This window comes from Dromaius novaehollandiae, chromosome 14, assembly GCF_036370855.1.
Source record: "Dromaius novaehollandiae isolate bDroNov1 chromosome 14, bDroNov1.hap1, whole genome shotgun sequence".
Taxonomy (NCBI): Eukaryota; Metazoa; Chordata; class Aves; order Casuariiformes; family Dromaiidae; genus Dromaius; species Dromaius novaehollandiae.
Genome location: NC_088111.1, coordinates 14,408,677 through 14,431,197, shown reverse-complemented (window position 1 = coordinate 14,431,197; position 22,521 = coordinate 14,408,677). Strand labels below are relative to the sequence as shown.

The following is a 22,521-nucleotide window of genomic DNA, read 5'->3' as shown; positions in this document are numbered from 1 at the left end:
AGCAGGCTGTTTAGGAGTCTAATACAGCACATAGCACAGTAATTCCATAAAGGGAGCAGATAGCAAAAATGGGGGGAAAAATTCCATATTATCTATGCATGCATGGATTTATGCATAATATTTCCATCAGTGATAATGAGGAATTAAAATATAATTCATTAATGCATTAGAAGATAGGTCTTCTCAGGGCTAAGTACACCAAGGCAATGGTTATTTTGATAAATTAACTTAATCTCAGGAGGCTCATGTGAGGGAGCATACACCCTCCTCGTTTTCTAGCTACCCCATTGTGACAATGGTCTGTGGAAGGGCAATTAGACTGTTACATGAGTCCTATCAAAATTAGCCAGAAACATTTATAAGCATCCTTGCGGGATTTGCTGCAAGTAAACACTGGAGTGTTGCATAGCTTCCAGCGCTGTTGGCTTCAGTTTGCATCCTCCCCGTCACCTACGTTCTTCCCTCTGTGAAGCTGTTCTCTCCAATGTACGATCATGCTGCGCTTTTGGAAGATTGCTGGAGGATGCCGACGGGCAGACCACAGCACGCTCGCTCAGAGGAGGGGATGGCAGGGTCCTGTTCCTAGAAACCAAGAAATGGTCCTTTAAGAAGCCTTACGCTGATGCCAAGCAAAACTGTCTGGTTCATAGGAGATGGACCTCATTCTGATCTTTGCTGTGCTTTCGTGAACCTTGCTACAGTGAAATTATTCTAAGGTTTTGCTAGCGATTGAGATAGAAATCTATCCCACTGGGAGGAAAAACACTACGTAGGGGTTTGCTTACTGCACCGAGCTGGAATTCTGACTGTTTCGTAAAGTTCCATTGGTTTTGTTCTCAGTATCACATACAAGCACATAAAAAGGTAAGAAATAAAAGGTATTTTTAACAGATGGTGTGGTTCTTTAGAGCGGCAAGTCCCTCAGGCAAGCTTGATAAGCAGCAAATAGCTTTCCTTTTACGGGAGCTGCACCTCACAGGGTATAAAAACGTGCAGGTGTTTTACATGCATAGGTTCATATTTTACTTTAGATTTTGGTGAACAATAAAGTTAGCACTAAAAGTTAATGAATATTGTGTGGAATACAAGGCTTCAGGCAAAACATGAACTAAAATACTAATAAGTGAGGGTTTATGGAAAATTGTATAGCAGTTTTTTCCAGCAGATGTTTACACATATTCCTCTCCGTTTAGGCAAGATCTTAGTTAACTTCAAATCTATTGATAAAACCATTGTTAACTGAAGTCTGAAATAACTTGCTGAGCAATTGCAAATGAAGCCACCATTTTAGGGATAATATATTTAATTTTACTTGATGATATAACTCATCTGGATCAAGAAAAGTCAAGTTTTTGCTTGTTGAAAAGTACATATTCTGCTAGTCAGTGGAGATGCAGAAAACACCTGATATGTGGTGAGAAACTAGTGAAAATTTTGGAGTCGAATTTCTGGAGTTTTGAATCACAAGTTGTGGTTTCAGCTGCTAAAGAGGTAGAAGCAAACAAGAGCCATAAATGTTTTTTGGGGCTGTAGTTAGCGGTTAAGTACCACACAGATAGGTATTGGGTTTGTTAAGTAGGTGTTTGCATCTGATGATAAAGCTGATAAAGCTCTGTGAGAAATGCCACAATTCAGGATGAGGAGGGCACCTTGCTCACCACCAAGCCTTAGTCCTGGCTAGGATAGTATAGAGCTTCCCAGCACGTTGCTGTTGGGTTCTCAAACGCATCCTGATGAAAAAGAAACAAGCCTGGAGCTCTCATAGTGCACGGTACTGACAGCAGCTAGAGAGGGTCTGTGCTGTCAGTGTCATGAAGGAGGTCAGGCTGGCATGCTGCAATTTATTGTCCACAGTTTGTTACATGTTAGAAACTAACTGAAGATGACTTGGCCCTGTGAAGAGGGGAGTGTTGGCCAGGTGATCCTTTTATCACGTGGCTAAGTCTTTGCGGGACTGATCCTTCTTGGTCTGGGCTGCACGTCTGGCTCAGTGTTCAGCACCCAGTGGTTCGTTTAGAGAGCTTGGACACCAGCGCCCTGTAGCATACCACAAGTGACATGCCCTCCGTGAAGGCACATCAGAGCTCTCCTTTTACACTAGTTGACCTATATTTTGCTCTGCTTTTTGTATGTTTTTTTAGCAAATTTCTTTTGTTTTGCTCAAGATAGCCCCCCACTAAAAAGAGTAGATTTGGACCTTCCTAAAGTCCAGTGCTATTTGCATCCATGGATGTGTTTTATCACATCTCATCTCTGTTGTCTGCTGTAATCACTACTGGAAAAAAGGATGTGATGATAGTGAACAGCAGGATTAAAAAAAGATAAGAACACTGCAGCAGAGTCTTCATTTGGAAAGGTAACAGCTCCTTACCAAAAATTTCCTAGTGAGCTTGTAAATTCTGGCATCTCTCTTCCTCCTTGCAGTTTTTAGCACTATGTGCGTTGTGGCATTCCTGCCTGCGGTGACTTGCCGAGGCAAAGGCAATCCTGCTCTGGCTAACCCTGGTGCGGGCTCTCGCCTTGCTGTTGCTCGTGCACTGGCTGCTGCCTCCCGTGCTCTCCCTCCGCAGCCCGTTCCTCCTGCGCAGCGAGGATCCTCTCGGTGCTGCAGTGATTACTGTCTGTCTGCCCAGTGGCTGGGGCTTTTTAAGCCCTGCTTTCATCAGCGGTTATGTTCACCCCTTTGAAAGCAGTAAGATTCAAGCAATTGTACTGTTAATTTTTCTTTGGACTGCTCGCTTGCTCCTGGGCTGCTGTTCACTTATTTTTTGGACTATATACAGCAGTCCAAGTGAGTGCCATTTTTCCCCTGAGTGCAGTGGCATTAAGAGACCATGCGTTTGGCTATGTTGAGTTCCTTCTAGCCTTCTCACCATTGGACTGTTCAAAGACTCCCCTTGCTGCTTTTGACTCTAATATCACCAATCGCAATTGCTTTGACCATGGAGAACGTAGAATTGACTGGCTCCTACGCGGCAACCGCTATCCGATTTGTTGTTCCTCCTTTGCTGGTTAGCCTTAGCTGAGAAGGCGTCCAGGTGCTTGTATAAGGCATGTCTCTCCATTTCAGCACAATCTCTGGATAATGCTAGTCATCATTTTTGTTGTATTTGCCGTAATAACTGTCACAATATTGTATGCAACACATCTTAGTAAATGGATACTAACATTATATAGTTGATGCATAAAGTAAAGAAGTGATTATCAATGCCCAGGAAAATTCATAACTTATTACTAAAAATAGAACCGTGACATCTCATGACTTATTAACTGGTTCTTGGTCAGAGGCACATTACATAGAATTTCAATGTGGCACATGTTTATTTTAAGTCGTAACCTATTTTTGTCCTTAGAGTTTTGCAAACGGAACACTGTTGCACTATACTTATTGTGTAAACGTTAGTAGCAATGTAAAATGTGCTGTGACCAACTGGTTAGGAAGAAGCATGAAATCCAGGACATTCTACTGTATTTCTGTATATTTAATAAAACTGCAAAATATCTTGCAGTAGGAAGTGAAGATGATGAGTGTGTCTGTGGTGCGATGATGTTTATCTGTGCCCTGGATGCTTTTTAGCATACATCTGCAATCACTGGCAATATTTGCTCTCAGTGCTAAGATGTTTGCGTTGCGTGACAGCTTTCCCAGCTGTCTAGCTCTTACCTGGGTGAAGTGGGACACATTCAGGTCATAGCTGCTGTATCTGCGAGTGCACTTATAGAAACTCGCTTACTTACCTTACAGAAGCGTGAGGATAAATAAGCTTATTAAGTCCTTTATGATGCTTGCATTTATTGATAGTAACTATGAACCTCACTGTGATCTCACTGTAAAATAAGAGCGCGTTATGATATTGCTGTGTGTAACTCTCCTCAGTACACATTATTTTTCTTAATAAACCCTGGTCAATGAGACTTTAACATAGCGCACTATCAAGGCTATATTTGCATATGATGCACATCAGTTTCCTGTGCTTTTCTGGTGCTCTGTATTCCTGAGTTTATCGAAAGTAACCAAATTTTATCACTTCTGCATTTACTTCTTCAAAGCCTTGAGAAAGAATTTCCCATGACATCATGAAATTGCCATTACAAGGAAAACTGGCACAGCTCACTTTGATGAATAAATCCTTTTCTGACCCATTTTCACGGTATCATGGTAAAATCTGTCAGGGCACAGCAAGGCCTGGGGGCAAAAGGGGCTCCCTATGGTGGCAGGGCTGGACCAGGCCTCGCTGCTGGAGCTGGTCCCACCGCCCTGCACAGGAGCTCCAGGAGCTGGAGATAAAGGATAACATGACTTCTCCTGGGTATGGAAGTTACTGAGCAAGTCACTGGGCTGTTTCACAAATATCGGAGCAAGCAATGGAAACAGTGGGACAGACAGTGGCAGGAGATCTGAATAACTGAAAATAAGTGGTGCACAGATCTTTTTGCAAATGCTTGATCACCAAATATTCCCATTTGCGCTGGGGAGCTCAGACTTATGGAAGTATTAAGTTAGCATGTGCTCTTCCATTCTGGGAGTTGTTCAACGGTCCCTTAAATAAGTAAAATCTAAGTCCCTTTGATTACTACAGGACTGACCGCTTACTCAGAGAGTCTGATATTTTTGAGGTATAAAAGGTGACAACTGAGCTGCCATTGATGTTCAGACTTTCTATGGCCTAAGTGGCTCTGTTGGGTATCTAGAAACTGTTGTAGAGCTAATACTAAGATTTTGTTATTCCTATAAGTGATATGACTTAGCTGGCTCAAAATTCAAGAGTTATGCTACCATTTTCCTTTTCAGCTGTGAAGCTTCCCACTGAAATCTGTAAGACGACTAGTAAAATTATATTTGTTGGGTACTTGTGTGGTCCCAGAGGTTGTTTCAGAATGAAAATCTTGCAGAGTAAGATTTTTCAAGTGGTTGTTTTTTAATCTTGAAACCTCTTCATCTAGATCACTGTCACTTATTTCCAGGCTGTGCTGCAGTTTCTCCTTGTAGTGAGAGTCTACGCTAATTCCATTTACTCGCCCTGGGATATGCGAGTTCAGAACAGAGAAATCTCACTCCAAACGCGCATTGTACACTGGCCGTCCGCGTCCGCTCACCCTGTAAGGGGCAATCTGCTCTGGGCAGATACCCCGGTCTTGCTGAACACGGGTAGCTCTGTGTGCGCATCTCAGGGCATGATTCAAACTGCATGATTTTCTAAAGAGAAAGGTGCATTATGAAGGCTTATGCCCTTTACAGCAGTGTGGTAATATGATCCAAACACTGCCTAAAAGCTGGTATAAGGGATGTTAATAAAGGCTAGAGTTAAAAGTGCAAGTACAGGTGTTAGATTTTAGAGTATTTAACTCTGTTCCTCAAACTTCTGAAGTGAGATTCTGCACTTAATTTGGATTTAATAAGATATCGACAGCTGACCTATCCTGACACCTCTAAAAGGTTAATTGTACATTATTAAAGTGAAGAACATGTTAATCTTCCTTTGGATTAGGAGTAATAATTTTTTTTCTTAAGTGGATTTGGGGCAATGAATAAACGTTGGTTGTCTGTTGATGGCTGGTAATCAGTTGCAATTTTTTCATGCTAATATCAAGTTAAGTCCAATGGCCCCTATTGTCACTACTGACAGCATGAAGTTATGAAACATATTTGATTGGGAGTGCTCTTACTGTATCTGTCCTCTAGTGCTTCCTCAGAACAGCCTTATTAGTGTTTGAACACATTTGGGGAAAGCTTCCTATATTTTTATTGAATGTGTGAAGTACCTCAAGCTTCTCCCAGGGCAGGCAGTGATACCAGTGAGTGAGTTACTCCCACTATCACTTAGTTGTTTTGATGACAGTGTCTTACAAAACTAGCTAGATCCTGGTCTCCCAGGAACAAATCAATACCTCCGCTTGCTTTTCCCACTTTCACATATCATGTTGTTTCTAGACTTTTTGTAAGAAGTGCAGTCATAGTACTCTTTTATCTTCCTACTAGAGATTTTCAGTAGTAAAATATGGCTGTATCTGGGAAAACTTACTTGCATAGATTAAAAAAGCAACATGAAGAACAGCCGCACTTCCCGTCCTTTGAACTGGAAGGAGAGCTGATGGATGCTGTAAGGCTGATCCATCAACAGATAAACTGAAGTTTTTATCTAAGCTCAGATGTAGTTTCTCTTTAGTCTTTGATAAGGACTTGTGTCTGTTGATCTTCAGACATATGCTGAGACACCAGAGAGTTCAGGGGAACCTTCCCAAAGAAATTATGCTTCCACAGTAATAAAGGAGGGGAATTTAAAGGTTTTAAATGGAGTATGTAAGACTAAATAGTGACACAGTACAAGTAAGAGTTGTGAAGTTCATTTATTACACTAGGCAAGTATGTAATGTATTGTTATGGCAGTAACAAGGGAATAGGAAATAAGTGTGATACAATACATATTTAATTGTGAAACTAAGATTTTAGTTCAGAGAACACTGCCTGCAGGTGAGATTTTTAGGGAGGACAGTCCTTCCCAGCTTATGGGAATTCAGGGATAATTTGAGGGAATTTTCAAAGAAGGTTTTTGGCATCTAGATAATTGGTTAGTATTAATATTAATCTGATCTATTTAGGATAAATAAACATACTATAATTATGAGTTATCTTATATAAGTTCACAACTACACCTACTGGCTGTTTTGTGACTAAGTCCTGTCCTAATTTCTGTCCTCTGTCCAGGAAAAGCCCCAGATAATTTCTTTCTTCTGAATCTTCTCTCCACCAGTGTCTCCATCCATCTTATCATCTATTAACTTTAATAAAGTGAAGCTCATTACAGGCTTACACAATGGTTACTCATACTTGCAAAGCTTTTACTTATATCATTGTCATGTTAGCTATGCTATCCTTGTATCTCTAAAGATTATTTTATTGTGTTTCTTTTATTACATAATATACTTAAGTTCTCTAAGACAGATGCAATTAAATAAGTCTCTGTGTTAGGCAATTTGTCTTCTGTACATTGAACATAACAAGCATGCAGCAAACTATTAAACCAGCAGGAGTCATAAGCAAAATCTAATTTAAGAAAAGAAGGGGTAAAGGAAAAGCATTTGAAATACAACTGCAAGCACACAGGAGGAAGTGATGTCAGTTCCTTGGCAGAATTTCTTTTTAATCTGTTTTGTGAACAAAGGAATGAGTGTTCATTCTGCTTGGCTTTGAGGTTAGCTCTTAAGGAAGGGTGTTTTTTAAAAGTAGCCAACTCCTTCCCCTGCCTGTGCCTGTCATTCCAGGGAAATCATTCCTGCTCTTGAATTCCATTTCTGGCTTCCTGTTATTGCAGATCTGCTGAGTGGCTACTGCCTTCTGGATTAGGAGTAAAAATAGAGTCTTGGTGTAACTTGCTTTGCTTAAATATATCCATATTCTAGATACAGTACAGAAATTGCCAAACAGCATACAGTTTTAGCCAGAACATCAGGCTGAGGAACCCTATCAGCTCCAACGACTGAATCTCCTGTGTTGAAGTTTGTTTGCTTGAGAGTGGTTGCATGGGCATTGGTGTAGCAAAAGGTGCTGGGACGAGTAAGTCCCGGGAGCTATTCCTAAAAGTAGTAAGTCCTTCCAGGAGCAGTAGTATTAACGAGGCCTGCTTCTTCTGGATTTATTTATTTTTCGTTACATCGTTGCAACATTCTTTAGTTACCTACTGAAGTTTCTTTGACTCCTCCATGCAGTATGCCCAAGTCCTCTCTATTTCGCCTCATAATCTTCCATATCTCTCCCACAGCCCTGTGCCCCGGCAGAGGAGTCTTTCGTATCAACTATCCACCTATTTTGGCTTACCACCTGGGCAAAAGACAACACACACTGTGGTTATCTAGAGATAGGAGAGTGTGGATGGACCATGGAGTAGGCTTGTGCTGATTGTCCAGCTGCACTCTGTAAAACAAGGTGAATAGATGTTGCATTGCTACTGCCTTTCAAAGCCAGGGGCATTCATTTTGGTCTTTCCTATCCAGAGATTTTTTCACAAAACTGCTATGATTTTAACATCTCTGAAACCACTATTTATTCATTAAATTAAGTTGAAATTAGCCAGCAGTCCCAAAGGTGGTCAGAGTGCACAAACAGGCAGGCAGGCAGCCCAAGTACATTGACTTCGCTGTCTTGGGAAACGAGGCTAAAAATTATATATATTTATTTCTAGAAGATTGAAATTGGGTTTGATCTACCAGTGTCTTTAGCTAATGAGGGTGGTGGAAATGAGATTACACTGGCTGATGTTTTATTCCTGATGGTTATTAGTTGTTGGGGTTTTCTTCTGAGTAATTAAAATTTTTTTCCTGCTTTATTTGACCACATTTTACTAACCTAACTCAAGACTTTTTAAAATCCTTCTGAATAGAAGGAAATGCTAGTTTTCTCTATGCTGTTGATTTGCAGTGTAAGACTATGAAGCTAATCGTATATAGACTTCATGGAGGCTTTCCACTGTCCATGTTTCTATGAGTGTGCGAGTTCTATTTGCACCTTGTCTGTTTACTTGCATTTTGGTCCTGTCCTTCCTCCTCCTCTTTTTTTTCACTTGCAGATTTGGTGTCCTCGGCAGAATCGATCAGGGTTAGTTTTAAGCACACTGATGTAGAATGAAAACTGTACTTGTTTAACCACAGACTTTGTCTCCCTAAGAGGAAGATGTGTGCAGAGCCCTAGAAGGGTATTTTCTTAAAAAAGGAGGCATATGTAATTGTGGTGTTTTTAGATAGTTGCCCAGTTTCTTGTTCCAACTGTTACGGAGGAGTGCGAGCTGAGCCAGGAAGCTGCAATGAGTTACTGCTGAACAACTGTCTTTTCTGAGTCCTACAGTCCATCTGCATGCTCAGATTTTTCTGCAGATTGATACCCTTTATTTACATCTGTGGTAAGTTTAGTGGCATGCTGGGAGTCATTTAGTCAAAGGATTCCTGAGAATCACTGCCTTTACTATAAGGAAGCTTTCAGCAAATTTTTTCTAGTTCCTAAAATTAGTTTTTTTATCATATGTTCAGATTGTGTCCCTGCGTCTCCTTCCACTGATGCTGAGTACTCGTTATCAAATACCCTGATACTGAATATCATGACTAGTTTCTAGATTCCACCATCCTAAGGGGAGGGGATTTTAAAAATATTCTTAAAGGTTAAAGCACTGTAGAGCTGCTGCTCTGTGGCCAGCCAGATTGTGGCATAACATCCCATTTTGAGTGTAACTCTGTATTAAGGAGGTGTGCAATAGGTGAAGAGAAATCATGTGTACTCTCCCTTTTGTTCTTAAACTATATGAGCAGGCTTCCTGGGCTAAGTCTGAGGACAACAAAAATTCAGCCTACTGAACTTAATGGTACCGAGTGATCTTGTTAAATCCATGTTATCAGACAAGATGCAAGAGAAGCTGGAGGGAGACATATTTCATGTGTCCTCAATTAAATACAATGAATCAAATGTTTTCAGTGTAGGTGGGGAACCATAACGTCTTGAAACGTAGATCATCATAGGCATTGTCCCATTTGTTCCTGTTCTGATTGCTCTCTTCTGTTTTCTGGACCTTTGAATAGTGACTCTAATACAGGAGAATAAAGAAATAAGTCAAGGCCAACAAGAGCAGGATGACGACTATTAAAAATAGGACTTGTTGCCATTTTGTATTCTTATCAGTATGTTATAAATATCATAAGGTCATATTTGTTTTTCCTATCATTTTTTCTCTTCTGGTTATTGCCTTCATCAGAGGAATAAATTAATTTTGTTGGTGTGGGGTTTTGTCCTTGCAATGACAGGAGAAGAAAGAAAAAGACTACTTGACTTTTTCACGGTGCCTGTGGCTCCCTTAGGACAGCAGATTTACATTCTTACCATGAAGTTTGCAAAGTGAATTATGGAGCTGAGGCTGTGTTCTGCCGAGCGTGGTGGTAAGTTTGTTATGTTCTTGTTATGAGGCATTTGACCTTTCTAAGGATAGAAACGTCAGTTGCCCACAGCAGTGGGGGAGTGGATGCAGGACACACAACTTTCTGTCATTCCCTTTATAGAACACAGGCATCTTGTGTTCGAGTTGGCTGAGCTCCTTGCAGCTGATCTACTGTAGTCTTGTCAATAGATATCAGTGTAACAACAAAGAAAAGCAGCATATTCAACAGCTCATAAAGATTGTTTTGACAAGAAACAAAACCAAACAAATCCCTTTCCCATAAAATCCTGCCACACTGAAGTGGTGTAAGCAGAAAACAGGAAGAAAGAAAAGAATGGAGTTTTGCCTGATCAGATCAGTCAGCTGAATTATTAAAGCTCCTCTTGTCAGTCTGCTCAGCTGTCCCAAAATCTGATCTCTGAAATTTGTCATATATAAGCTCTGCAGAGTGCCTGTCAGAGGTCTTTGGCAGGCCTTGTGGGAATGCTGCAGTGAAATCAAGCTGGCCTGAGAAGTTTCAGTGAAAGCCAAGGCTGTTCTTGGCATTGAGAAGTACCCACTGTGCCCACAGAGCCCACCTCCCGGCTGGCTCCACTGGAGCAGCACTGCTTCCCTTCAAGTTCATCCATCTAGCAGGAGCACCTGGGATGAAGTGTGGTGGGGTGGGAGCAGAGGGCAAAACCTTTCACTGAGAATGGGGGTGGGATCCATCACTTCCCCTCTCCACATCTAAGTTTATTCAGCTGCAAAATTGAAATAGGAGAAACATTAATCTTTGGACTAAAATGCTGTTTGAGTGAAAGGTGGGCTTTTTACAGTTTGTAGTAAATAATACATGTTCAAAAGCTTTGTAATTAACCTCTTTGTAAAGATTACATCAACTTCTACAGTCTTCTTGCAGAACATGCAAAATACTTGCATTCTGTCTTGAATGAGCTAACACTCACTGTCCTTTAATAAATCCTGTACGGACTTTTCTAGGATTAGCAGCAGGAATTCCCAGCTCCAAGAAAGTATCTGCAGATATCATTTCCATACCAATTTACCTTTGAACTTAAAGTTTTTCAAGAAAGGATTGATCACCTGTTCTGAAACAGGGAGAACAGTTCAGGAATGTATGTTCTTTTTCACCCCATGAAAGAAAAAAATGGCAGGTTTCCAAGAGAGGAGAAAGAAAATACCTTTCCTGACTTCAAAAGCTGCTAAGGGAAAGTTCTTTTTATTTTTTTAAGAGCAATCGAAACCTCTCTGATCCCATACCATCCCTCTAATTACTAGAGCTGGAGTGTGGGTTGATGTAAATGAGCACTCTTGAGGTATGTGATAGAGAATCCAGGAAATGAAGAAATGACACAAGTTTGACCTGCCAGCAGAAAGTTTTGTGGGAAAAATATTCTCAAGGATATTTACACTCCCCAGAGAACTAAACAACATATTCCAAAGGTAGTCTAACAAACAGGTCTACAGCAAGGAAGATCAAACTGGCAGCTACCCCGCAGGCTATCAGGCTGTCAAGATTAATAGATATTCCTAGAGAAAACTGAAACATGGACATAGCAAAAGGAACAGGAGAAGTTTTAACAGAGAGAAAACTAAGGTTTACTGATGTCTCCATGGTTTTACAATATTTTTTCAAGAAGGGATTGCAGAGCCATGCATTGGGTATCTAAGGGGTGTGTGGCTGGATTCAGTGGATCTACCAGCACCTAGACAACTGGCAAATGCAGGTAAGCATGATAGCCTTGCTGTCTTCTGGTCTTCCGAGACCGTGGGGTGATGGTTGCCTAACAGTATTGATGGGGTATGAGCTCAAAAGTGTGAACCTGTTTTTGTGCCACATGGAAACCATTCCAAATTTCAGGGTTTGGAAACTTCCTTTTTTGTTTTAAGTTGAATGTTGATTATATTTCAGTAATCTTTTTTGCCAAAATTTTTACATGTTTTTAAAAAGCATGTACCTTTTTACAAAATAGGAATATTGAAAATTGCATGTGTGACACATGAAGCCCTAATTTTAATAAAACTGTTTTTATTGGAAAGAAACCTTTGTTTTAAATCTTTTGACCAGTTTTAATTGCCAAAACAGTGAAGGAATTATCATCTACTACTGTTCTTCCTAAATCAGGTAAAGATAATAATGACATATACTCTTGTTTAAACCGTGTTTGTACCAAAAGACAAATCTAAAATTCTGGTCAATAGATTAGACAAAATACTCTTAATTTCTTATGTATGCCCTCTCTGTGACAGTACTGACAGACAGGATTAGATAAATGCTGACAATTGCTTGATAAGAGAAAGATCAGTGTGTGTTAGTAGCAAGGGTAATGAAAGCCTTTGACCATGAGCGGAGGAATTTTACGGCAGACATAAAACCATATGGAACTGAACCCAACTTTCTGCATTATATAAATGCATTTTGGGCCTGCTCCCAAACCAATGAGCGTCAAGAGAAACGGTTGCACTGACTTGGCAAAGACCTGGATCACAAAGCTCGTTGTGAGGGTAAGGAACAGCCACTGTGTTTGTGATTTCCCCCCCCCACATTGGAAGGGTACCCGGCAGGGAGATCAACAACCAGTTGAAACTTGGTATATGCTCTAGCTGCCCCCCTCCCCAAATATACATTTACTCTGGATTTTTTAAGCCTGGTCTGCATTTATATATGTCTAATGACACAGTTTAGACAGTGAAGATGAAGTACTTTGAAGTCAGGAAATATCAGTCCATTGCCGCTATAAACATTAATTGATCTCCTAGTTGGCAGGTTCAACAAAGACAGTGATTTTAAGTACTTCCATAATACCAAACATTTGAGTAGTTTATTGACTGCAGTGGGACTGCAGTATAAGCCATTCAAAGGCTTATAGTTATGTGGATAAATACGTACAGAGCTACAAGGTTTACAGGATCAATGGTTCCTAAGAGAAGAATCTGAGGAGTAAAATACGTGTATTTGGGTCCTGCACGGGAAAAAGGTTTCCTGAAAGAGGCTCTCGGGGCAGACCTGTGTGGCGAGGGTGGCACTGCCTGTTACCTGCTGCTTTGGGAATTAGCGCAGGTCTGCACCCTCGGGCTGCTGGTCAGGCACGGTTCATGCGTGCTCAGCGAAGCTCAGGAGAGACAAAGCTGCAGCATTCGGGGTCCTCTCTCTGCTTCTGCCGAAGTCATCAAGGGTTTTGCCATTGATTTATTAGGGAACTAGATTGTGTCCATAAAGTGTAACGTCCTTGTGCCATAGTTATCTTCCTTGCGGGGTGCAATAACTGTGAAAGGTCAAAGAAACTTATTTGTCCTGTCTGATGTGGCTAAGGGTAACACAAATAAATCGCAGAGCTGGGGATACAGCCCCCTTTCCTGGCCCGCGGCTGCTCGCCTCTCCTTTGGAGCCGCGCTGCCTGAGAAGGCACTTTCAGGCTGGTGACGAGTGCCCTGCTCCTGGGGAGGCCGTCCCGCAGCGCCCGGGGCAGCGCTGGCCCTGCTGAGCGAGGCTGGGCACCCGCGGGGAAGTCCTGCCGCACGCGCTCCTCGGCTTGCCGTGGTTTCGCGGAAAGGCTCGGCATCCGCCAGGCTTCGGAGCGGAAAGTGAGTGTTCCTGCCCCGGGTGGTCCAGGGAGGGGAAAGGTTTCTGGACTCATTTACTTCAGTGCAGTGCAGATAGTGCTTTTAATTAAAATGCCACTTTCTTTATGTGTCCTTAGACCTAGGGGATGTTTTACTCATACTCGGTTAGGTTAAAAAAAAAAAAGAATCCTTATAGCTCAGCCAGCTTTGTTTGCTGAAGAGCAGCGTGAGGGGAACGAAGCTCTCTAGTTCCCCACACACGTTTATCGCACGCTGTAGGTTGTTTTTTCCTGCCCAGTGCTGGCCATTAAGGCTTGTTTGCTAAGCTGTGCTGACAGAAAAGGAACATGGCTTCAGCCAGAAGCAAGATAGCGGGGGAAAACACCTCTTGTCGGGCGGCCACACGTCCAGGCTGCGCAGGGGAGGCCGCAGGGGCAGACACGGCGTGGCGCGGCAGGTCGCCCCGAGGTGCCTCGTGCCGGCCCTGAGGGAGAGCCGCCGCGGGGGCCTCGGCGATGGCAGCAGCCTGCCCCTCGCTCCCCGGGGCTGGCGGCCACGCGGCATCCCCGTCCTGGTCCCCGGTCTGCTGCATGGTGGGCGAGTGCCGCGCCGAGGTCTGCCACCCCGCCGCTTCCCTCAGCGCCTCCCTTCAGGCCGAGGATGTCTCCGCTCTCCCCGCCGCTGTCCTCCATCCTGTGTCCGCAGGGACGGGCGACGAGGTCTGGCCATGTTTGACGTGCTCGGGCGGACCTCAAGGCCCCAACGCCAGGCCCCGCGCCACCTTGGGCGCCATTTCACAGCCGCTGCCTCGGGGGCTGCCGAGGCCCGGAGCTGGCCATTTCTCTCCGAGAAAGCTCCTGACGCGATTTCGTAAGAGCAGAGTGGCATTGGGAAGGGCGGAGAGGTGGCACCATTAACAGAAGGGGGTGACGGGACCCTCTCCGGCAGGGCTGAGGCTGGCGGCTGCCACCGCAGGGAGCTGATGCCGCGCTGGGCCCCGCCGAGGCCTTGGGCCGCTCCGGGACAGCTTCAGAGCTTCTCTGCACCCTAAATTGCCATTCCCAACTTTCGTTTTTGTTTTTCCATATTGGAGACAGGAATTACAACATTTTGTCTGGTAAGAAATCAAACATCTGTACTTGCTCTGTCCTTTCCTCAAACTCAAATTTTTCGCACAAAAGTGAAACAGTGTACCCGGAATTATGGGACTGACTGAAAAAATTCCTAAATCTAACAACAGTAAGTATTTTTCTCTTGGTTTAACACTTACTTGTGGCACCGTCATGGGACACCATTTCAAGTTTATCCCATCATTGTGTCTCCTAATATGTGTCCTAGTGGTAGGCCTTGAAAACAATATTGAGTATTGGGTAATACGCAACACTGTCTTTGGAGCTGACGTTTTAATTTGTACCTGACAGTACCTGGCAGTGTGTTTTTGCTCGAGTTTTTTAATGAGTTGGATTTAAACACTACAAGCTTATGAATAATCAGTATCGTCCAGAGGGCTTCCCAACAATAAAATCACACAGTCGCTATCAGATATAAGTCCTTGTATTAAACTATAAAGTAATATGGAGCTTTGCTGTTGGCTTAAATTAAAAAGACATTGTTTTCACAAATGAAATTAAAAACATTGAGAATTGCTGATTTTCAGCACTTTTAAAACCAGGCCAATAAACATGTATTTTACATTACTTGATCTAGAGTACCAGAAAGCACTGACATCTCTTAAACAGAATTAGTTTTTAAAAAGCAGTGAGATAAGAACGTAAGCTTGCAAATCTAGCATTTTTAAAAGAATGATTACTTTAAAAAGAATACTGTAAAGCCAATCAATGTGAAGCATGCAGCTAGGGGTGTGATGTTGCATAAGATCCCCGAGATAAAATTTTACTGTTTTTCGTGTTCTCATAAAATGTTATTGAAATGGAACTTTTTTTTTCTTTAAATCTCCTTTGTTAGGAACATGCTTTGTATAGAGAGATAATAGCTACCTTTGCCTAATCCTTAGAGTCTGATTTGAATGTAGAGTTGGTATCCCTCTTCAATTTCTTTAAACCTGGCGGGAAAAAAAAATAGTGTTTTATTCCAGAATAGTTGATGAGTTTTCAAGTTTCCTAAGACATCAGAGAGCGCTAATAATTTTAGATCATGACTGAAGAAGATAATTAAATATGTGCCTAACTTTGAAGATGTATCTAAAGATATGGCCCTAAAATCAATTGTAAAGTTTGTCTGCTTTAATTTTGACACAAGATTAAATACTTTCCAGTATCAAGACCTAGAGTCTTTTTAGCTTTTCAAACCAATTTAAATTTTTTCAAGCAGGATTTTTTAATTTTTTTGAAAACCTGGATTTTTTTTCATTCAGCAAAGCCTGTAAGCATATCTTTTGTGTGCCTAAGTCCCCATTGAGGTAAATGGGAATTCTGTGCAATAGATTCATACAATAGCAAAAATTCTTCTGTGGTGCAGGACCTTTCCAGGTTAGGGTCAGAGAGTTATAAGGCCCAATAAGCTAAGGGGCAAGGATTCATAGTGCAGGAGTTTTATCACATTATGCGTGTCGGGGTTTTGCTTCATATTGAACAAATATGTTGAGAATCTAAAATTAAGTCACAGCAAGATCCAGCTCTTCAACAAAAATGGAGGTACTACAGGTGTCCCCTTGTGAGTCTGATTTGGTTCTGTGGCTTAGTGTAAAGAAATTCATAATCCCACACTTCTACTGTAACTGTATAATGCACTTGAATTTTCTTAAAAAAATACAGTCACTTTAGAGACTTTTACTGAGTTATTCTTGAACAAGAGGAGCAGCAGCAACAAACGGTTGATGCACAGCCCTGTCTTAAAATTGTGAGTCAAGGAAATGAAGCCATTGTAAGAGAGAGTGTTTAATTTTACTGTCTTTTCCCTGTGAGTCACTGAATGTAATATAAATACTAGTCTCCAGCCTACAGATATGTCATTCACTTTACACAGGGTAGCAGCTGTCTTCAGGTTAATGAAGTGACTGATGTGAACAAAAGCAGACACTTGAACAGGCAGTGGCAGGATTATGCAAAGATTTGGGTTGGAACTGGGTATGCACAAAAGGCTATGTACAGAGCAGGGGACTCTGAATTCCATTACCCATTGTACTGCTTTCCTTAGTAGCTTAGACCCTGTTCAGTGAAATAAGAGTTTTTTTCAATTGATTCTAATCAGAAAACTAGTGGTGTGTGTACTTAGCTTTAAGGATATGCTTAAAGACCATTCGTTTTAATGGGACTGAAATGTGTGATTAATTTTAAACACGCTTTTAAATACTTTCTGAAACAGTGAGACCTTACTGTTCTAAAGCTTTTACATGAGCTCAAGGCCACCTTATTACAGAGTTGCAGAAATAGTCACATTTATGCCTGGAAATATAGGCTTCGTTTGCTTCCATTGCTATATGATCCTCATTTGAAAATTGTGACTTATTGTGACACCAGTACTTATTTTTAATTTTGATGGAAACTTGCTGATTACACAGCAACATGTAATTTATTAATTAAGAGTAGATGGTGGGCTCCCTTACATTTTGATTAACCTAATAGCCTCCACAGCATGAATTGAATTTAACCAGAGACATCATTATAACTTTTAATAAAATGATCTGAAGGGCTATTGAGTGCATCCCTTGAAACACTTATTAGACAGCTAATCTGCATGAGTAACCACTTGGCAGCTGAGCATAAACCACTATGGGAAACATTCTGCCACTGATTTTATGAAATTACCTCAAATCTTTTAGTCATGCATGAGAAGCTTCATCAGTCTTTTTTGACTTTAAATAGATCTATTTTCAGCGAGAGAAGATGTGAAGGACAAAGGGCTTTGGCCTCTTATAAACCTATGAACAAAGTGACAGAAAGATATAAACCTAGGACTAAAGCCAAGATGCAGCTTGATTAGAGATGTGCTGCGTGGTTTGGAAAGATAAACTTTGGGTGACACTGGGAAGAGGGATGTTGCTGAACACTCACTATTTCAAGTGAAGCCACTGGAACATTCAACACTTCAAACAAAAAATAAACAAAAAGTGGCCTCTTTAGGGCTACATACAAATTTATATCCCTTCTGTACAGGAGAGCGTTTATCTGAACTTTAATATGTCATCAAATTTAGGTACTGCAAGTTCTCTATATACTCAAGAAAGATAGCTGCTTGGAAAAGGAGAGAGATAGCAATTCAGAGTACCTAATTTTGTCTGAGTTTTGGCTAAATTAATAAATTAACTAATTTAAATTTCAGTCAGACAAAGTGCAGAAAAAAACATAGACTTAAGATCTCCCAGAGTGAAGACAGAGCCAATTTGTAGAATCCTTCTAAATCCTGCTTTTGTCCCCCACAAAAAGCAAAACCTTTTTGACTATCTGCACTTTCAGTTTCTTCTTTCTTAGATCTCTTAAGAACCAAACCAAGACCAGGACAGAGGTCTGCCAGGACCAGACTGGATCTCTGAACAGTAGATTTCATACTATTGAGCATAAGCAGCATTACAGATCGAGTGGTCATAAACAGTCTTTGCTCCTGATTTTTTTCAAAACTTCAGAGTTCAGACTTGATGTTTCCAAATAAACATAGACATTTAACTGAGCTTTAATATGTCATGAAATCAAGTTTTGCACTGAACTTGTGCGTCTAGTAATGACTAATGTTTCCATGGATTCTCCAGTCTACCACATGCTGATGGCCATGATAGGCTAAATTCCAGGAAACAATACTTAAATACTTGAAAATCCAAACTTTGGGTGTTTTTACAAAACAAACCTATAGAATCTATACTTCATTTGAACCTCAGCCATTAATAACCCAAACCTCCTCTATGCAGGAGGATTAATCTGTAGCAGAACTAAGTCTGGCCTGGCTTTTGCAGATTCCCCTGAAACAAGAAACCTAAAGAAACTGTTGCAAATGTAAAACTTGACAGAAAAAAATCAATTGTAATTATGCAGTTCTATATTTTGAATGAAGGTTGCTCTGATAATTCATGCTGGTGGCAAATCGTATATCCAACATCTGTGGTAAGCCTGAGGAAGTTTCCAGGACTGAGTGGTGGCATGTTGCTCTGGCACAATAATTCTTTTGGGAAAACATTAAGTTACTTGATGATTTGGGAATTTTCTGTTGAATATGTGAAATGAGGATCAACTATTTAGTACAGCATCAAGCCAAAATAATCCATCTTCTGTCTCTGCTTCCATATCTACCCAGACATTTCTGTTTGTAAACTCTAATGAAACCAACCCCAACAAAACTGAAAGTTACCAGCAGCAATGGTGGTGTATTACCCATTGGGCGACTCTCTGCATCCTTTTTCTCAATTTATTCAAAGAAGGTACATCCTGGTTTTAGAAGCTGCACCTTGGTTTGGCTGCTGCAACAATCTGGGTAGTGAAGAGGTGGAATTTTATCAATTCCTTCCAGGCAAAGATCTTCAGTCTACAATTCAGCAATCATTGTGGAACATCTTTGCTTCTGTGGCCATCCCCCCAGAAGACATAACAATCTTGCTTGCATTTTCTTGTCACTTGTGCTGGGCAATCTTTCAGCTGCTTTTGCACTGGCTGTTTAGTAGAGGTGACAGGCCAGAAACTGAGGCTGCTCTGGACCCCTCCCTGCTCAAAGGCAAGAAGGAAGGCTTTGAGAAGAAGGAATAAGCAAGAAGTAACACAGATGATTCGTATTATGGGGACTGAAGTGATATTCACAGCTTGGATTTAGTGCATACATTTTGGAACATAGGGCTAAAAGGAGGCAGTCAGTGTTAGCAGGACCAATGCTCGTTCAGTGCAAATATCCAGAAGAACTGCACATTTTAACTTTCTGTGAAGTGTTCAGGTCAGATGGTGATGGTGATTGGGAACAGGATGGCACCAACTATATGAGATTTGGAGAGGAAGCCATTATGCTTTGGAGTTGAACGGAATGAGAGATGTCTTAATAAAACTAAGCAATTTTTCAAACAGTCTGTCCTCATGCTGCAACTGGAAGGGTCTGCACTAGCCTATGTGCATTATGTGTCTATTGTGTTTGTTAATGATTCCCCAACAATCAATGTGTCTGGAAAGTGAGTCCAGTTTTGAGTATTTATAGGATAGACAAATTGTAGCCAAAATAAAGAAGTCCTTGAAGACGTGAAGGCATCACAGAGACCTCCTGGCCTGCCTAAGTAATGCCTCGGCACAAACATGCCATTCACTGCACATCCATACTTGAATGGGGAAGAAAATTTGCTTTGACAGTTCAGGCACAGTAACTGGCAGCAAAACAACATGTCGCATAAATAGACCAAGACAGATCTGTTCTGTAAGCTGATTATGTTTTTGTACTTCGAAGTAATTATTAGATATGAAGAAGGGTTACAAATGTTCTTAACACCTTGAAGGCATCCCCAGATCTGGCATGGGGAAATGCATTTACAGCAGCTGCTGCTTTCTGTAGGGTACCAGTGCTGGTTAACGCCTTCACTGCTTCATCGTTGTGTACCAATTACTGTGTTTGTACTGTGAGTATCACAGGAGAGACAATCTGCCCCATAATTACATGAAGCACAATCTTGGCTCACATGACAGCTCAAACAAGGCAAGTGTACAAGAGAGCGAAGTGAGGCTGCAGAATGATCCATCATCGCCATGTGGAGGGCAGGGAAGTCACCTGGGGCTGCATCTCAGTCACAACAGTTGGGTCTTTGCCTACAGAGGGAAGATATGTTCCCATGACTGGATTTATCTTTCCTCTCCAGATACTTTCTACTCACTAATCTCCTGTGGTCCAGGAGAGGAGCACGAGTGCATATCCTGCTGTGCACAGTCCCTACATATGACTTCAAAAATTTACTGACTCCTAACTGGATGATCTGTCCCCAGGATGAGAAATGGGCAGGGAAGCAGCTAGTTTGGTGCAGAAAGTCTTATGGTAGAATTGGACTTCTCACCTTTGTGGCGTACCACATGCTGATGGTCATGATAGGATAAATTCCAGGAAACAATACTTAAACTCCTTGCTTTGGTGTTATATATGTGTGTGTGTGTGTGTGTATGCGTGTATATATATATATGTACATTTTTTTTTCATTCTTTCACCATGAAAATATGTGTAAACTGTTGCTTCTGACAGAGCTTCTGTGTGCAGCATACTCAGAATGAGACTTGGGAGTTCAGACCCACTAAGTTAAAAATAGGAAGGGCAAGAAACCCCGCGATGCAGAGACTGTCATTTCCTCCCAGCTGCAGTGTCTGGAGTTCACTTCTCATCTTTCTTTTTATTTACCATGGCATAAAAGTGATGTTAGATCAGTTATTAATGATGAAGCTGAGCAGCTAAAAAAAGGTAATTGGCACTTCATATGCAAATATGCCTGTATTTAAAGCAGTATATATTTTGTAGTGTCTCTGGGTAGCCTTTGTCATTTCTCTTTTCAGGTGGTAAATTCCTTTGTTTTCATGCAATTTTGTATTAAGCCAACTGCTGAGGCTTCAGTTAGGATAGGAGCTTTGGTGGGGAATCCCTGTTAACAGTTTAAAGGCTTTAAAACCAGAAGTCAGAATCCTGTCTTGTCTGACCTTCTGGATAATAGACCACACATTTCAGCCAGTGTTTCCTACATGCAGTCCAATAGCTTGTGTTTGAACACTGTGCTTTCTAATTTGAAGACTCCAGCTGCTGATAAATCCGCAGCATCGCTGAGTAACCTGCCCAGCGTTTAGTTGTGTGAAGGTTAGATTTTGTTTTCAGTGTGAATGTGGCTTACTTCACTTTTCAGACATGGCACCTGGTCCTGATTTCCCCACCTTCCCCCTCAAATTTTGTAATCGCAGAGATCTCTCTAGGCTGATAATTATAGCTCATGAACAAGATGTTTTCACTTTGAATATCTTGCTAGACTGAACTCTTTCAGTTTCTCATCAGAATAATGGATAAAAGAAACTAAAGAGCAGAAGTATAATTAGCTCTGAGATGACTAAACAGGGGGAGTTACAGTATGTCAGAAGGTATCACTACTGGCCCCAACAAGAAAGGAGAAAAATGAGTGGGCCCCCTCATCTGCACTGTGTTGCCTTTGTTTTTTTCCGTCTTTACTGGCAGAACTCTCTGCTATTCACCTCTCTGGGTCACACAGGTCCTCTGACGTGCTGGCTGTGCGGGGCAATATTCTTGTCTTGCTGCAGTAGACGCTGGCATTTTATGAGGAACTTTGGGGAACATTTATAAGAGGGAACAATAGACAGACAAGTGGGAGTAGGAGACAAGTGGGAGTACAGAGTAGTGGTATATAGACAAGTGGGAGTATATTATATAGTTTGCATTTCCTGTGTCATATTTATTTAGCACTGTAGCATACCAAGAATACAATGTCAGCAGCAATAATTCATAATCCTTTGTAATCCAACAGAAAGAGAAAGAGGTAAAAACAAAATGGATTCTAACCCAACCACCTCATGTAACTGATGCTTTTTGTTTGAGGACAGTTTTAATTTATCCTTTTTAAATTTATTTAATTTACTTTTTAAAATTTATCTCTTTCTATACACGGTTATTTATATTTTCTTTGTTGTCTGCATTCCTCTAATTTATGTCTCTACTATGAATCTTTAAGTGTATAGCACCCTCACTTTTTATACCTTACTGCATTTACAGTCACAGTTTGTCTACACTGACTTTTATGCAGAACAATATTCAGATAGCACCTTCCCTAGTACATGCTCAAACATTGGCAGAAATAGTGTGACCCTCCTTGATTCCTCAGATGAAGAGAAGGTGTTAACATAATTGAGTCATCCTGTAATAATTCCTTAGCTGTTTAACGTGAATGTTTTCATTCTTTTCTCTCTTTCCTTGTAAGTAGTCCAAGTACATCCTTCTCACCCTTTAATTCTTGTGTGACTTCATCTTATGGCTCTTTTTCTCTGTTGCTGTCCAGCATCTACCTCAATGGTTGCACAGCTGCAAGAAGAGGCCCTGTTGTGTGGGCCTTGTTGTGCATTGCTGCTCATCTTCTTGCATTTTA

General features: G+C 41.3%; 1 long non-coding RNA gene across 14 annotated transcripts in view; it reads left to right on the top strand.

Moving 5' to 3' along the window:
• LOC112981110 (uncharacterized) overlaps positions 1–22,521 on the top strand; it is a 210,614-nt gene that overhangs the window by 29,198 nt on the left and 158,895 nt on the right. For 11 of the 14 annotated variants that reach the window (XR_010391643.1, XR_010391642.1, XR_010391640.1 and 8 more), the window contains exons 3-4: positions 9,787–9,918; positions 11,555–11,644. The exons of 1 other annotated variant lie outside the window; for it this stretch is intronic. This is a non-coding gene — a long non-coding RNA (uncharacterized LOC112981110). The remainder of the gene's footprint in view (positions 1–9,786; positions 9,919–11,554; positions 11,645–22,521) is intronic. 2 more of the 14 variants (XR_010391635.1, XR_010391638.1) reach the window with 2 other exon arrangements.